Genomic DNA, 5,591 nt, shown 5'->3' with positions numbered 1-5,591 from the left:
AACAACTTAGTTTCAGTTTGGTGATGTGGAACTTTAGCGTGACTGACTCCATTTTGGTTTGATCTGTTGGACCTAGAGCAGGAGTTCAGTCCAAACCAGTGGCCTCCTATAATTTTTTTTTTTTTTTTTAAACAATTTCACCCTTTGGGTCAGGCTGTCACGTAGACGAGAGTGCACCCAAAACTTAGGCCATTCACACTGCTCTCAGTTACCATCATTCTGCGTTTCTGGTCTTGATGTGCCATTCTTAGGTTGTGGTGTCCTCATGATCACATACTTCTTTGAGTTTTGTTATTCTAGCTGAAGAGAGGTCTCTACTAAAAATACAAAAATTAGTCAGGCGTGGTGGCAATGTTCAATGGATGGCTACGTGTAGGTATTTAAAACCTTTGAGAGAATATAGCACACCAGGAAGACCACTATTATGACTATCAGGAGGATAATACCAGCAGTTTGGTGTAAGCTCCTTAGCCAGGATCCCATGAACCAAACCAACTAAAATTGAATAAATCAAAGAAGGAGTCAGATGAGGAGTCCACTTGTTTTACCCAAGCGACTGTTCATTTTTTGTAACCGAGTCTCTGCGATACCCAATGCTTCTACCCATGGACAACAAGTGTTATCAACTGCACAGACTCCTCCTATACAGCTATAGGAAATCTGGCATCCTATGACTGGGTTATACTAAAGCAGGGAGTGAGAACAAGTGGATCTAGAAGTGTAACTTTATAAAAGGGACCGCTAGTACAATTTGAACAACAGTTACGTACCTTAGAGATGTTGCTAAACTTACCCACTAGATGGATTAAAGAAGCTCTTAGGTTCTGTAAAGATTTGGATTTCACATGACAGTTCATCAGATTGCCTGCAGGAGCTGCTGACTGTGCCAAGCGAAAAAGATGGGCAAAAAAGGAAAAAAAAAACAAGTTCAGAGGGGCAAGAGTCTTATGATAGGCAGTCTTGTGCTGACACCTTGGGGAAAGCTGTTTACAGCATGAAGTTGTCAACTTCTTTCCCTGGTTTGCGGTTTGAATGTCTCTGGTTATGGTATCAGGCATTTTGGTGAACTCTGTGTGGCCCGCACATCAGGAATGACACTCGTCCCTTGAAATTTACATCGAGTTGTCTGGTTTCAGCTTAGAGGGCTTTGGGAACAGAGCCGTTCTTCTTAGTTGGAGAGTTGTAGCCAGATATTGGAGGAAAAGAGAATTCTAGAATCTAGTCCAGTCTACAGGAAGATAAGAAAAACTTGAAAATGATGAGCAGAGCTACAACCTAATAGCAGGTGTACTATAGCTTTTCTTCAGAAACAGTTTTTCTCTCTACAGTTACTCCTCCCATTTCGACCAAAAAGAATCAGAATAAGACAAATGGGTTTACAAAATAAGGGTAGTCTCATCAAAGTTGGCCTTGTTATTTACGTAAGAGCAGCAAGAATAGTGATTGACCGCATAGACTGTTTTTAAGTTTGCTTTGCTGGAACTGTTTTTTGTTTGTTTGTTTGTTTGTTTTGAGACAGAGTTTCACTTTTGTTGCTCAGGCTGGATTGCAATGGTGCAATCTCAGTTCACTGCAACCTCTGCCTCCCAGGTTCAAGTGATTCTCCTGCCTCAGTCTCCTGAGTAGCTAGGATTACAGGCATGCACCACCACACCCGGCTAATTTTGTATTTTTAGTAGAGATGGGGTTTGTCCATGTTGGTCAGGCTGGTATTGAACCCTCAACCTCAGGTGATCCTCCTGCCTCGGTCTCCCAAAGTGCTGGGATTACAGGAGTGAGCCACTGTACCCAGCCTGTGGGAACTTTTTTCTCTTTTTCTATAGCATTTACTGCTGCAAAGCTTTGCTGGAACTTTTGGTAAGAACTCTCAGAATGGACATTTAAAACCTCTTTAGGTTAGGAAGCCAAATCAAGGCATACTTTAGACTTAGCCTCCAGTACCTATAGATTCATTCTATATATCTTCTCATATATGACATCCCAGTCACAGCTTCAGTGATACAACCAGAATCTGCCTAAAGATGGATCCTCCAAAATAACTCAATTGTCATCAATCCTCTCACTAGGGAGTTGCAACCAGGGGAATTTTATTTAACAAGAGGGAGAAGGAAAAATGGAAGGAGAAAATCCTATTCCCTGCCATGAGAAACCTACTGCTTTCATCCTTCCATGATCTCCCTCAGTTGTGGAGAAGCTGGGTAAGAGTACAGGCGTAGTTTTAGTACTATATAACTTTGTGGCATACTAACTCAACAAAGCACTTCTTTAATTGCCAAATTCTTTTCTTTATTTTATTTTATTTTATTTTTTGAGATGGAGTCTTGCTCTGTTGTCCAGGCTGGAGTACAGTGGCATGATCTTGGCTCACTGTTCCGGGTTCTAGCGATTCTCAGGCCTCGGCCTCCCAAAGTGCTGGGATTATAGGCATGAGCCACCACGCCCGGCCGAGGGTTGCAGTTTCTCCACATCATCACCAGTGCTTGCTATTTTCCATTTTTTCCCCATATAACACAAGTCCACTTATGTATATTTTCCATTTTTATTATAGTTCTCTTAATGGATGTAAAGTGGTATCTCATATGGTTTTGGTTTGCATTTATCAGATGATTAATGGTGTTGAGCATTGGAATCTTTTCACTTTCTTGATGATGTACTTTGAAGGACTAAAGTTTTAGTTTCAATAAAGTCTAATTTACACATTTTTTCTTTTGTTTTACTTGTGCTTTTGGTGTCATATCTAAGAAACTATTGCCTAGTCCAAGGTCATAAAGACTCACTCCTGACTTTTCTTTGAAGAGTTTTAGAGTTTTAACTCTTAGATTTAAGTCTTTGATCCATTTTGAATTCATTTTTGTATCTGGTGTGAGTCACAGGGTCCATCTTCATCCTTTGCATATGGATATCCAGTGTCTTGGCACCGCCTTCTGAAAAGACTATTCTTTCCTCATTCAATGGTTGTGTGCTCTTGTCAAAAATTGATTGACAGTAAATGTGAGGCTTTATTTCTGGACTTTCAATTCTGTTCTGTTGATCAATATGTCTGTCCTTATGCCAGTACCACTCTGTCTTGATTGCTATAGGTTTGTAGTGAGTTTTAGAATTGGGAAATGTAAATTCTACAGCTTTGTTCTTTTTAAAAACCTGTTTTGACCATTCTGAGTTTCTTAAATTTCTATATGAGCTTTAGGATTAGCTTGCCAATTTTTGCAAAGAAATCAGCCAAGGTTTTTGTTAGGGACTGTATTGAATTTTAGTTCAATTTGAAGAGTTTTTCCATCTTAACAATGTTAAGTGTTCTGTCCTATGAACATAGATTATCTTTTCATTTATTAAAATCTTCAATTTCTTTCAATGATGTTTTGTAGGTTTCAGTGTACAAGTTTTGTACTTCTTTTGTTAAAGTTATTTCTGTGTAGTTTTTCTTTTTGATGCTATTATAAACAGAATTTTCTTTATTTCATTACCTGTTTGCTTATTGCAACTATAAAGAAATACAATTTCTGTTTGTATATTAATCTTGTATTCTGCAACCATGCTGAACTTGTTTGTTAGTTCAAACAGTTTTTTAGTGGATTCATTAGAATTTTCTATATGTGAAATCACATCATCAACTAATAGGATACTTCTATTTCTTCCTTTCCAAGCTGGGTGCCTTTTATTTCTTATTCTTGCCTAATTGCCTTGGCTAGAACCTCCTTCACAATGTTGAATAGAAGCCGGGAGAGCAGACGTCTTTGTTCTGTTCTTCATTTCGTCTTGATGCTTCATCTGAAAAAGAATCAGTTCTTTTACCATTAAATATGCTCTTACCTGTGGGTTTTTTTGTAGAAGCCCTATATTAAGTTGAAGAAATTCTCATCTATTCCTATTTTGTTGAGTGTTTTTTTCATCATGAAAGGGTGTTAAATTTTGTCAAGTGCTTTTTCTGCATCTATTGAAATGATCCTGTGGATTTTGACATTTATTCTGTGTGTGTGTGTGTGTGTGTGTGTGTGTGTGTGTGTGTGTGTCTGTGTGTCTGTGTGTTTTAGGTTTTACTTGGATCAGGTAGGCTTAAGGCAGGGGCCATGCTGCAGGAGAAGGGCCTGTAAACCAGTCAATGCTGCTCTTTCATGCAGCCCTGGGACGTCAGGGCTGAGCTAGCTCCACAGGCGAGGGGCCAGTGAGGCCCCTCAAAGCAGACACAACCACTAACAGGAGGGAAGGTCAGGCTGGCTTTAGTGCAGGGAAGGGTAATGTTGGGAGGGAGACGTTCATAAAGGAAAATGGGTAGCTGAGGCTTTAAAGGGCTTGGATGGGACAGGGGTTTAGGGGAAGTGAAGAGGGCCAATAAAGTCTTGGGGGTAAAGAAGGGAATAAACAGGAGAAAAGAACAAGAAGGCAGGGGCTGGGGTGTGGAGTCCAGCTGCTCTACACAGTCTGGGCAGCAGGTTGAGTATGGGCAGCTCACTGCCACCTCCTGGCCTTCAAGGCACTACTTGTTGCCCCAGACAGCCATCTTTGTGAACACAGGTCTTGGGAGGAAGCGGCTGGATTTCGTGTAGGCAGAGATCTCCAAGCCCTCAAATTGGGAGATGAAGTCCTTCAGGTTTGGGAAAGCATCCAAGCACTTGGGCTCAAATACTTGGTTTCTCTCAAGGACATCATAAGCAATGAAATCCACAAGGGCGATCTTGTCCCCAAGAAACCATGGCTGCTTCCCCAGAAACTGTAAGTAGAATTTCAGCATTGCAGGGAGTGCCTCCAGGTATCCTGGCTTCAGTTTCTCAAAATCTGCGTTGTAGCAGAGTCTGGCCAGCTGCATTTGGTTGTCCATAAGCTGGTTCTCCAAACTGTCTTCCCAAATCTTCTCCCTTTCTGTCTCCCCACACAGGTTGTGCTTGTAGGCAATGCAGCCCAGGATGGCCTTGCTCTGGGTTATCTTGTGAGCCCCATCAGTCAAGTAGGGCAGATTGGGAAAGTCCAGGCCTAACTCAAATTTTTCATTCAACCACTGGCTTCTGTCATAGTCAGGAGCACCCCCCCATCGTGTACTTCTTTTCCTCATAGCTTGAGTCTGTGTATTGCTGGAGCAGGCAGATGGTGTGGGTCAGCCCTCAGATGTCCCAGTACCCCTGTGTCATGGGCCTGGTGCTGGTCGGTGCGGATTCTGCAGACAGGCCCATTTACTCTATTGATGTGGTATGTTACATCAATTGACTTTTGGATGTTAAAACAATCTTGCATTCCTGGGATAAATTCCACTTGATCATGGTGTATAATCCATTTTACATATTGCCAAATTCTACTTGCTAATTTTTTTGAGGATTTTGCATCTTATTGGTAAGAGATATTAGTCCATAGCTTTCTTGTGGTGTCTTTGGTTTGGGTATCAGGGCAATACCAGTTTCATAGAATGAGTTGGGAAATGTTCCCTTCTCTTCTATATTTTGGAAGAGTTTGTGAAGAATTTATATCATTTATTTATCTTTTAAAAATTGTGGTAAAATACACTAATATGAAAATTTCTATCTTAACCATTTTTAAGTTTACAATTTAGTAGTGATAAGTATATTCACATTGTTGTTGCAACCAGCTTCTAGAATTTTTTT

General features: G+C 40.6%; 1 pseudogene across 1 annotated transcript; it reads right to left on the bottom strand.

Annotated features, from left to right (window-relative positions):
- Positions 1–4,027: 4,027 nt before the first annotated feature.
- On the bottom strand, positions 4,028–5,156 carry LOC105532451 (annotated as a pseudogene). The gene has a single exon (XR_001004980.1). The product of XR_001004980.1 is annotated as a glutathione S-transferase Mu 2 pseudogene (transcript).
- Positions 5,157–5,591: the final 435 nt, after the last annotated feature.

The sequence above is a fragment of the Mandrillus leucophaeus genome, unplaced genomic scaffold, assembly GCF_000951045.1.
Source record: "Mandrillus leucophaeus isolate KB7577 unplaced genomic scaffold, Mleu.le_1.0 Scaffold96, whole genome shotgun sequence".
Lineage (NCBI taxonomy): Eukaryota > Metazoa > Chordata > Mammalia > Primates > Cercopithecidae > Mandrillus > Mandrillus leucophaeus.
The sequence above is the reverse complement of the archived record's forward strand: the minus strand, read 5'-3'. Positions and strand labels throughout refer to the sequence as shown.